Source organism: Hyperolius riggenbachi, chromosome 12 (genome assembly GCF_040937935.1).
Source record: "Hyperolius riggenbachi isolate aHypRig1 chromosome 12, aHypRig1.pri, whole genome shotgun sequence".
NCBI classification, from domain to species: Eukaryota; Metazoa; Chordata; class Amphibia; order Anura; family Hyperoliidae; genus Hyperolius; species Hyperolius riggenbachi.
In genome coordinates this window covers 130,747,582-130,759,811 of record NC_090657.1, presented here as the reverse complement: position 1 = coordinate 130,759,811, position 12,230 = coordinate 130,747,582, and positions in this window count along the sequence as shown.

Genomic DNA, 12,230 nt, shown 5'->3' with positions numbered 1-12,230 from the left:
TTTTTTTAATAAAATATATATATATATATATATATATATATATATATATATATATATATATATATATATATATATATATATATATATATATATATATATATATATATATATATATATATATATATATATATATATACATATACATATATATATATATATATATATATATACATATACATACACTTTTTGGGGGGGATTATAAATTACTGTTATTGGTAACTAATACCTGATGTGTGTGATACAAACATTTGAAAGATGAGAACTTAATTAAAGTGTTACTCTACATTTAAAAAAATGCCTGCAGAAAGTCCAAATAAAAATAAAGTAGCTTCAGCTGGGCACACTCTGTTGTAGAAGACATTTTATTGTTCCTCATAGATTTTACAGCCATATAGGTGATAAAAGAAAGGTAACCGTAACATCAGTAGAATATGAGCTCAAGGCTCTGTCAAATTTAATTGTGCAAACTAAAACATTTGAGACCCACACCACCTCGTATTGATGTACCGCAACACAAATATTTTATAGTGATTACACACAGCAATCCTACAAGTCTACTCATCCAATCTCATCTCATCCCAATATCTCCTTTATAGTGAAATTTCGAGGCCACGTGTTCCCTTATTGTAACTTTTAGTAAGATCTCCATCCTACATGTTCCCTTATGGTGAACCACTCCTCACATATCCCTTTATAGTTGCACTTGCCCCATTAGTACATCTTCGATCATCAGCTCTATCTGATCTCCATGGCCTGCTCTGACAGTATGGTGTGTCTGCTTGTTGCACATCAAGGAAGTAATGCCTTTAATAACACTGACATCACTTCCTGAGTATGTAAGAGATTAAATATACGGTTGGATTGGCATTTACATAGTTACATAGTTATTTGGGTTGAAAAAAGACATACGTCCATCAAGTTCAACCAGAGAACAAAGTACAACATCAGCCTGCTCCCTCATATATCCCTGTTGATCCAGAGGAAGGCGAAAACCCTTACAAGGCATGGTCCAATTAGCCCCAAAAGGGGAAAAACTCCTTCCCGACTGCAGATAGCAATCAGATAAAATCCCTGGATCAACATCATTAGGCATTCCTAGTAATTGTAGCCATGGATGTCTTTCAATGCAAGGAAAGCATCAAAGACCCCTTTAAATGCAGGTATAGAGTTTGCCATAACTACTTCCTGTGGCAATGCATTCCACATCTTAATCACCCTTACTGTAAAAAACCCTTTCCTAAATAAATGGCTAAAATGTTTTTCCTCCATGCGCAGATCATGTCCTCTAGTCCTTTGAGAAGGCCTAGGGACAAAAAGCTCATCCGCCAAGCTTTTATATTGCCGTCTGATGTATTTATACATGTTAATTAGATCCCCTCTAAGGCGTCTTTTCTCTAGACTAAATAAACCCAGTTTATCTAACCTTTCTTGGTAATTGAGACCTTCCATCCCATGTATCCATTTTGTTCCTTGTCTCCATATTCCAGATGTGGCCTTACTAGAGAGTTAAACAGGGGCAATATTATGCTAGCATCTCGAGTTTTTATTTCCCTTTTAATGCATCCCAAAATTTTGTTCGCTTTAGCTGCAGCGGCTTGGCATTGAGTACGATTATTTAACTTGTTGTCGATGAGTACTCCTAAGTCCTTCAAGTTTGATGTCCCCAACTGTATCCCATTTATTTTGTATGGTGCTAGTCCATTGGTACGACCAAAATGCATGACTTTACATTTTTCAGCATTGAATTTCATCTGTCATTTATGTGCCCATATGGCCATCCTATCCAGATCCTGTTGCAGTATGTCCCTATCTTCCTGTGAGTTGATGATTCTGCACAATTTTGTGTCATCTGCAAAAATAGCAACATTGCTTACTACTGCATCTACTAGGTCATTAATAAATACATTGAAGAGCACTGGACCCAGTACAGACCCCTGTGGGACCCCACTGTTTACAGTCACCCATTTTGAGTATGATCCATTGACCACAACTCTTTTTCTGTCCATTAGCCAGTTCCCTATCCATGCACACAGACTCTTCCCCAGTCCTTGCATCCTCAACTTTTGCACCAGACTTTTGTGTGGAACAGTGTCAAAGGCCTTTGCAAAGTCCAAGTATATCACATCTACAGCATTCCCAATATCCACATTAGCGTTCACTACCTCATAAAAGCTGAGCTTGTTAGTCAACCAGGACCTGTCTTTAGTAAACCCATGTTGATGCTGAGAAATAAGATTATTTTATTTTCTACTCTCAAGTCATGTATAGTATCTTAGTGACCCTTCAAACAGTTGGCATACAACTAATGTTAAGCTTGCAGGTCTATAATTTCCTGGATCTGTTTTTTTTTTGCCCTTCTTAAATAATGGGAAACTGTGAGCTGTACGCCAATCCACTGGGACTCTGCCAGGCCAGTTGAAAGAGTCACAAAAAGATAAGATAAAGGGGTTTATCTATAACTGAACTTAATTCCCTTAGGACCCGGGGATGCATGCCATCCGGACCAGGTGCCTTGTCTATTTTTAATTTATTTGGTCTTGGCTTCACTTCTTCCTGCGTGAAGTATTTAATATTACAGTTGGAAGATTGAGACTCTTCTGCATCTGTAATTTGCAACAGTGATGTTTCCCTTGTGAAGACAGAAGCAAAGAAAGCATTTAATAACTCTGCCTTACCTTGGTCATCCACCATTGAGTTCCCACCCTCATCCTTTAGGAGTCCAATACAGTCCACCTTTCTTTTTTTAGAGTTGATGTACTTGTAAAACTTCTTTGGGTTAGATTTTTTTTTTCCTTTTAGATTCCTATATTTATAGAAAATAGATTTCACATCCAATACAAAAAACCAACATAACAAACTTTCATAGTTTGAAATTAGGTAATCGGGAGTGAAGTTTTTAGTCTCTTCTAGTTGGGTACATACGAACATATTTTAGACCTTTAATTGGAGTTACCACCTCTTTTTTCCTCACTCCCAAAATCTTCATAACTCCCAGAAGCTTTCCCCATCTACTATCAAATTCATCAGGAGGGTCATTCCTCCCACTACCCCCTCCCCCCAATTCCAACCCCTTGACGCTACTACCCTCACTACAATACCTCCACCCTCATCTCTCATGTTCATACCCATTCATCCTTTCAACATTTTCCTCATTTATTCCTCATCCACACATCCTACCCCCCCCCCCCTTACTTCACTCACTCCAATTTGGGGGGAACGCAGGACTCCCCCTCTCCAACACAACCACACCACCCCCCCACTCCGACGTCCCTGTCTGCAAGTCCACGATTCCATATCATCATTTCTCTCTCCCCATCCAAGGCCAGAGCTATCTTCTTTTATCATATTATCCCCTTGTATTCCTCAGTATTCTTAAACACTCCCCATTTTGCCCACATTTTTCCCAATTTTCTCTTTTCCCTTGAGGGAATCAAACCCTCCATTCATTGCGTGTGTTCAATTTCAGTGAACCACTCCACCAGCGGGGGTATCTGAGGTGATTTCCAGTTTCTCCCAATAAGAGCCCTTGCTGCATTTATCATATGGCAGCTCAGAAAGTTTCTATATTTTTTCATGCCCCATTCATTGTGATGTAATAGAAATAGGGCTGGGCTAAAACTCCAGTGGATCCCCGTAACCTTACATATATATGAATGTACAGTCTTCCAGAATATCTGGATTTTGGGACAATTCCAAAAAAAATATGAAAAAAGGTACCAACTTCCCCTTGACATCTCCAACACCTCACATCTAAACCCGGAAACATCCTGCCCAGTCTCTCTGGTGTTCTATGCCACCTAGTCAAGATCTTAAACCTCGTCTCTTGTGTCCTTGCTGAGATAGAGGTCTTGTAAGATAGCCCTATTATTTTGTTCCATTGTTCTTCCATAAAAGTTACCTGCAGATCCCTCTGCCATTTATTTCTCAAACTGACAGTATGATCTACTGTGCTACTGCACATTCTGTATATCATAGATAATACTCTCTTTACTCGTCCCACTGTGCTACAGGCTACTTCAAATTTCGTGAGCTCTCTATTATAATCTAACTTCTTCCCCTGTGACAAGGCAAAATGATGGAACCTCATAAGGCTCCACCAGTCCAGGTTAGGTTCACCCCGTTCTTCTCTAATCTCCTCTAGTAGTCTCCAACCTCTGCCCCGTATCAAGGTGCCAACATTGACATCGGGGCCTCTTCTCCACTCAACAAAGTCACCCATAGAACATGTCTGCTCAAATCTGGGGTTCCCCAGAATTGGCATCATAGGGGAGGGTTACGGGAGAGAGAGAGAGAGAGAGAGTCTTTCCCTCAATCCATGAAAAAATGTTATCGTATGCCTAGGAAGAATGCTAGCCGGGTGTTCGTTCTTATACAAATAAGGCAACCATGCAGTTTTTCTCAATGGAATTTCAAATAGATTCTGCTCAATATTTACCCAGGCTTTAGTTTGGTCATGTCTATGCCAGTCATTTATTCTTACCAATATTGCCGACTGGTAATATAAATGTGGGTCGGGTACTGCCAATCCTCCCCTACCTCTCGGTTGCTTCATGAGTTCCAGATTAATTCTGGAGGGCTTGTCCATCCAAATCTCATGAGGTCTCGTCTTAAGTCATGAAAGAATCTAGTCGGAACTGGAATGGGTAAAGTCTGATATACATACATCATCCTGGGCATAACATTCATTTTTATTATTTGTTCTACCCAATAATAAAAGATTAATTTTCCTCCACTTGCATAGATCTCCCCTTAACTTAGTGAGCAATGATAAATAGTTAAGATGATACATATCTTTCATCTCTGTTGTGATCTTGATACCCAAGTATGTCCAGCCCTCTGTTACCCACTTAAATCGAAAAAATTCTGTTTCATATGGTAATCGCTTGTTCTGAGACATTAATCTTCAATGCTTTACATTTTTCCCAATTTATTTTAAAATTGGAAATATATCCACATTCAGAAATTTCTTTCATGGGATTTGGCAAAGTAATATGGGGCTTTGTTATATAAAATAGTAGGTCGTCCGCGTAAGCAGCTACTCGATGTTCCACTGGGCCTACTCTTAATCCTTCGCCATCAGGATTCCTTCTGATATTCTTCAAAAAGGGTTCCAAAGTTATTGCAAATATGAGGGGGGACATTGGGCAGCCCTGTCGGGTCCCATTACTAATTTTAAATGATTGAGACAATTCCCCATTAACTGTAACCCGTAAAGATACACCCTTATATAAAGCCAAAATCCATGTCATCATATGATTCCCAATGGCAATATGCTGCAACACCCCTTTCATATAGGTCCAGCTGACTCAGTCATAGGCCTTTTCGGCATCTGTTGACAGAAAAAAAGACTTCCTCTACTGAGACCTTGGCCCATTGCATCAAATCGACAGTCCTTATTGTGTTATCCCGTGCTTCTCTAAATGGTATAAAGCCCACCTGCTCAACGTGAATAAGGTCATCAAGCCAAGGAGAGATTCTATCCGCTAAGATTTTTGCGTATACCTTCAAATCAACATTCATCAGGGAGATTGGCCTATACCTAGAGCATAAGGACGGGTCCTTCCCCTGTTTATGGATGATCGTTATGTGGGATTCCAACGAGTCCCTGCCCCAAGCGATCCGATTTCCTCCCTGTCCTATCGCATTCAGCGCAGAGACCCAGTAAGATTCCAGGTCCCGTTCAAAGCGTCTATAATACTCTAATGTAAATCCATCGGGACCCGGAGCCTTACCTCCTGACATCTTAGCCAGTACCCGTCTGAGTTCCAGTCCCGAGATTGGGGCTTCTAATGAATCTATTCCAATCTGCGGGATTTTCCCCATACCTGATTGTTTAATATACTGCTTTATTTTTTCTCTTACGGTTTCTTTCAATTGACCTTGTTTATCTAGGGGCAGATTATAAAGGTTCTCATAGAACTGTCTAAACACCCTGGCTTGGGACTTGTTTCTATGATGTTTTTTCCCCGTACTATCACAAATAACAGGGACATAATTAGCAGTTTGTTGTGCTCCCAGAGACCTGGCTAGCATTCTTCCTGTTTTATTTTCAAACTCGTAGTATAACCTCTTGCACCTCTGAGCTGCAAAGTGGGCCTTTCTAAACAGCATTGATTTTAGCTTTCCTCTTTCTATAGTCGGTTCCCTCAAAACCCTGCCCTGCAGGGAATTTTTATGTTGTCTTTCAAGGTCCCCTATTTTCGCTATACTTTCAGAAATCTCTCTCTCCCGCTCCCTCTTTACCCGGCTACCCTCTTTTATTAGGAGCTCGCGGATAACACACTTATGGGCCTCCCAAACCGTTACCGGTGAGAGAGATGGATGAGTGTTATCCCTGAAATAGTCTTCTATTTCCTTACTTAATTTTTTGGCAAATTCCTCTCTCTCCAACAAGGACACATTAATCCTCCAGATAACATTCTTTCTCCTGATGTCCCCAAACCTCATCTCCAGGGTAACCGGGGCATGATCCGATATTGTAGCAGCACCTATACTGGTTTCCGAATCCTCCGACAAAAGATTGTTAAACTAAGAAAAAATCTATACGCGAGTATGTTCCATGGGGGGTATGAAAAGAACGTGTAGTCCCTTTCTGCTGGGTGTTGGAGAGGCCAGATATCTACTAGTTGATTACCCACTAGTTTGTTTCTAATTCTACGGGTTGCTTCCATAGACTGTCCAGACTTTCCGGAAGAGGAGTCAATGTTAGGGTTAAGCACCATATTAAAGTCCCTCGCCAATACCCAGGATCCCTCTGCAAACTCACCGATAGCTCGCATAGCCCTCAATGAATGAGGTCTGCCCCGTATTTGGTGCATATAAAGTACCTAGTGTTAATTTCTGGGAGTTAAATATCCCCTTAATGGCCAGGACCCTACCCTGCCCATCTCGATATACCTCGACATTCTCTACTTTGACTTGCTTGGATATTATTATAGCTACCCCCTTCGTCTTTGCTTCTTGGGAATTACAATAAAATGCTGTTGAGAATCTTCTATTAGTAACCCTTGGATGTATATCTCCTTTTAAGTGTGTCTCTTGGATAAAAGCTATATGGGCATGTGATCTATGTAGGAGCTGCACTAACATTGATCTCTTTTCTGGGATATTTAGGCCTTGGACGTTAAGGGAGACAAACTTAAGGTGGCTCATATTTTACAGCTCTCTCGCAAGCATTTACTTTATTGCACAGGGGCATCGGACGGGTCCCTCCCGGTGGCCGGGAATCCCTGACCCACCCAACCTCATACTCCCTCCATTCTCTCCCATCAAATCCCCAATACTCATCCCCATACATCCATACCCTCCCCCAAACACACCACACACATTGTACCTTTGTTGTCACTAACCGACCTTCAATCTCCTGTGGAACATATCCACCTGGTCCCTTTTGGGTCCCTCCGAGAGCACTCGTCTCAAGAGGAGTCCACAAATCTCCCCCCAGGGCCATTCTCTAATGACCCAAAGAGGGGCGTGGATTTCCTTTAGACGAAAAAGCCCATCCCCCCCCCCCCCCTCCGGATCCTCACAAACCCACCTAATAGCTTTGAGACCTCTCGCTGCGCCCCCCACCCCCGAGCCGGGGCCACCTAGGGCAGCCGGGGACCACCCATCGCCGCCAACCCAACAATCCACCGCGCCCCGATGCGGGGGGCCCCGGGGGAGAGGTACGCCGGAGCCCACAAGCGCCCCCCAAGAATCCCCTCTCTTCCAATCAAACATTATCTAGTTTAATACCCCTTATTAGGTTCTCCACCCCTATCATACTTATGTCTATAAGACCCCTCCACCAAAAACTCCCCTCCGTAACACACCTTTCCCTCCCTAATGGTTAGATCTCCAGTTGTCAATCATATTAAACATAACACACTACCCAGGCAAGTACAGAGCAAAGAAAAAAAAAGGGGGGAAACGGGGGGGGGGGGGGAAGGGGGGTGGAAACCAACCAATTAATGGGGATAAGAACTCCCCTCTATTTACCTTTACAGCTACTCAGACTGAGGAGATTGAACCATTTCTTACCCAGTATTCTTCACATCTATTTTTTTAGAAGTCACTTAATCATCTATTACAGCCATCATAACAGGTCATACATACTCTTCCCCCACCTAGTGCATAAATATCTTTTACTTTTTTCATGTCAAACCAGGCGTATTTATTCCCATACAAATACATTAATATATGTTCACCTCACAACATTGCTATCTTTCCTTTGTGCCACAACTACCCCCCTCCCCTATTATAACTTATCCTGTGCAACATAAACAGGGTACATAATCCCTGGATATTGCAAACACCCCCACCTCCCTTCCACCCCAGTGTATAACACCCATTTTTCCTTCTCCCCTGTTATAGCTTATCCCTTATAGCATAAACAGGGCTCATAGTCCAACATACCCCCATAATATTACAAGCAACCCCCTTCAAAAAAGTGACCCCCCCCCCCCAAATCCATCAAAAATGCTACATTAGCACTTCCCTATCCTATACCCCATGTGCCCCAGCGGCGATTCCGGGCGCCACACTTAGGCAGCGGGCGGAGTCGCCCCTAGGCCAGTGTCCAGTGCCCTCCCTCCTCACCTCCATCCCCTATTGTAACTTATCCTGTGCAACATGAACAAGGTACATAGTAAACATACCCCCGTGGTACTGCAAGCAACCACTTTCAAAAAAAAAAAAAAAGTGACACCCCCCCCCCCCCTCAGATCCATCACAAATGCTACAATAGCACTACCTTATCCTATACCCCATGTGCCCCAGTGGCGACTCAGAGCGCCACACTTAGGTGGTGGGTGGAGTCACCCCTAGGCCAGTGCCCTCCCACCTCCCTTCCACCCCAGTGTATAACACCCATTTTTCCTTCTCCCCTATTAAAGCTTATCCTGTACAGCCTAAGCAGGGTACGTAATCAAACATACCCCCAGGATATTGCAAACAACCACCTTCAAAAAGTGACCCCCAAATCCATTGAAAAATACTACTATAGCACTACCTTACCCTATACCCCATGTACCCCAGCGGCGACTCCGAGCGCCACATTTAAGCGGTGGGTGGAGTCGCCCCTAGGTCAGTGCCCCCCCCCCCCCCCCCGCCTCCCCTCCGCCTCAGTTAAAAAAAAAGTGCATACATAAAAAGAGTGCATACATATAATGGCATACTGCATTCCAGTTACTGATAGTATCAATTCTTAAATACGATACATCTTATTACTGAACCTTCAAATTATTACTGAACCTTCAAAATAACCCATTTCAGGCTGTATAAATTCTACTTCCAGGCTCATAATTATTAATCCCCAGTCTGAGTCTCTGAGATTAGCCTTTACCCCCTTTCGCCCACAACCCAAAAAGCATACTTTCAACACTCAGTATGCAACATGAGACCCAGCCAATTTCAGGGGGCCAATGTCTTTTTATAGTCCTGGAAGTGGGCGAGAGAAGAAGAGAAAAAAAGGGGTGGGGGAACCTCAAGGGTAATAATTATTGTCTCCAAGCCAATATTTTATAGTCCTACATCTCTCATTTTCATGACCAAGGGCTCATGAAGTTTTACCCAGCCATCAAGACCGGGAGAAATCAAGTCTGCTTCTGCATAGCATCAAGTTCTGGGGATTGCACTGAAAATCATATTGGGGAGCAAAACAAATCGCAGCTTCGGACTCACGTGACTTGTGTCCTATTCCCGCGGTTCCCCTGAGCTTTACCAGTTCTTCCCATGAATACAGCCTCCGGGTCCCATTCAGGAAGATCTACACTTGGTAGTTTCAAGGCTCTGTAGAGTTCCGCCAGCTTTCCAGGGTGTCTCCAAGGCAAATGACAGGGCTCCTTACCTAATCAGCAGAGTGAACGGATATCCCCACCGATATGTTGCACCTTCTTTTTGTAACATCTGCAGTAACGGGCGGAGGGCTCTTCTTTGCTGCAAAGTTGTTGGCGTTAAATCCTGATAAAGCTGAAGAGATTTCCCCCCATACATGATTTGATCTTTTTTCCGTGCCACATTCATTATCTCCTCTCTATCCCTGAAGTAATGTAATCGGCAGATCACATCGCGAGGGCGATCCAGGTTCTGGGATATTGGTCTCAATGCTCGATGAGCTCTGTCCAACTTGATCGATTGTGTTGCCTCTCTCTCCATTACACTATTATAGATACTCTGCAAAACAGTCCCCAATTGGTCTGCATTTATTGTCTCAGGGAGACCTCTCACTCGTATGTTGTTTCTGCGTGAGCGGTTTTGCAGGTCTTCAACCTGAGAACATAACACACTACAGAGCTGCTGCTGTTTCTCCTTATATATTTGTAATGACCTCAGCTCCTCCCGGGATGCCTCCATTTCTTTTCCAGACTCTCTACTCTCCCCTTCAGCTCAGTTACTTCACCCGCGACCACCATCACCTCAGATTTTGTGGCAGCTAGTATCCTGTCAGTTTGATTCAGCAGGTCCTGCTTTGTGGGCATGTTTTTTAAGTATTTCCATACATCATCTAGGTTATGCATCTTCTTAGGTAGAATTGGAGAGCCTGAGGCCTGCTGAGCCGCTTTTTCTACCTTCTCCATCATCTTCCCTGGTGGTCCGGGGGCACTCGGGGAGGTAAAGTATTCCACCGCTGACCGCTGCGGTGTCTTAGGTGATGCAGCGTTCGCTCCTCTCTTCCTATTGCGGCTGGCCATTAAACACCGGGGGACGCCAGGGCTCCACGAGGCCACACGCTATGCGCCCAGGATCCGGAGGTGGGGCAGGACCCGGAGCGCACCTACGTCATCACGCACCTCCCGCCCCTCGTGATGAATTCCTATCTTCTTTGGGTTAGATTTGATATCCCTAGCGATTTGATTTTCAGCTTCAATCTTTGCCAGCCTAGTTTCTTTTATACAACTTTTATTGCACTCCTTATAATTGCTTAAAGAGACTCCGTAACAAAAATTTCATCCGGTTTTCTTCCATCCTACAAGTTCCAAAATCTATTCTAATGTGCTCTGGCTTACTGCAGCACTTTCTACTATCACTATCTCTGTAATAAATCAACTTATCTCTCTCCTGTCAGACTTGTTGGCCTGTGTCTGGAAGGCTGCCAAGTTCTTCAGTGTTGTGGTTCTGTGATGCATCTCCCCACTCCTGGCCCCTCTATGCACACTACCTGTGTGTTATTTAAATTAGGGCAGCTTCTCTCTGCTCTCTTATCTTTTACACGCTGGATAAATCCTCCTCTGAGCTGTCTGGGCTTTCACATACTGAGGAATTACATACAGGCAGAGCTGTCTGCACTCTGCAGGAAGAAACAGCCTGACACTTCAGTGGATGATAGCTGCAGAGGGAAAGAAACACACAAATGATCTCTAGAGATTCAAAAGGAAGGCTGTATACAGCCTGCTTGTGTATGGATGTATTTTCTATGTGTGGACATACTGTACATCAACCTACTTCCTGTTTTGGTGGCCATTTTGTTTGTTTATAAACAAACTTTTTAAAACTGTTTTTAACCACTTTTAATGCGGCGGGGAGCGGTGAAATTGTGACAGAGGGGAATAGGAGATGTCCCCTAACGCACTGGTATGTTTACTTTTGTGTGATTTTAACAATACAGATTCTCTTTAATGCAGCCTCGGTCCCCTCTTTTTTTTTAGGATCTTATAGGCATTCTTTTTCCCCTTCATTTTATCTGTAACCTTTCTATTCATCCATAGAGGCATTTTTTTTATTCCTAGACATTTTGTTTCCATATGGAATATACATACTACAATAATGATTGAGAATAAGCTTAAAAGCTTGCCTTTTCCCTTCAGTGTCCTCCCCTTGTAGTACATTATCCCAGTTCACCAAACTTAGTGCTTGCCTGAGTTGATTGAAGCTTGCTTTTCTAAAATTCATAGTTTTAGTGGTCCCGCGGCCTATCAGTCACCAGATCAAACGTTATCATGTTGTGATCACTATTTCCCAAATGTTCTTGAACCTGCACATTTGATACATTATCTGATACATTATTTGATACATTTAGAGGTCAGTGAAATGGGGATCGGGCTGTCAATGTTTTTTTTTCCTGCTGTTTAATTTACATTGTAAAACTGCAGGTGGCACATCCTGTAGCATTTGTTTTCATGTCCAAACACTGCTTACTTCCCTAGCATGCACCCTGGTGCTGGCTACTTGCCTCACCTCATGTCACTTTTAAAGAGTATCTGAAGCAAGAAGGGATATAGAGGCTGCCATATTTATTTCCTTTTAAAGCA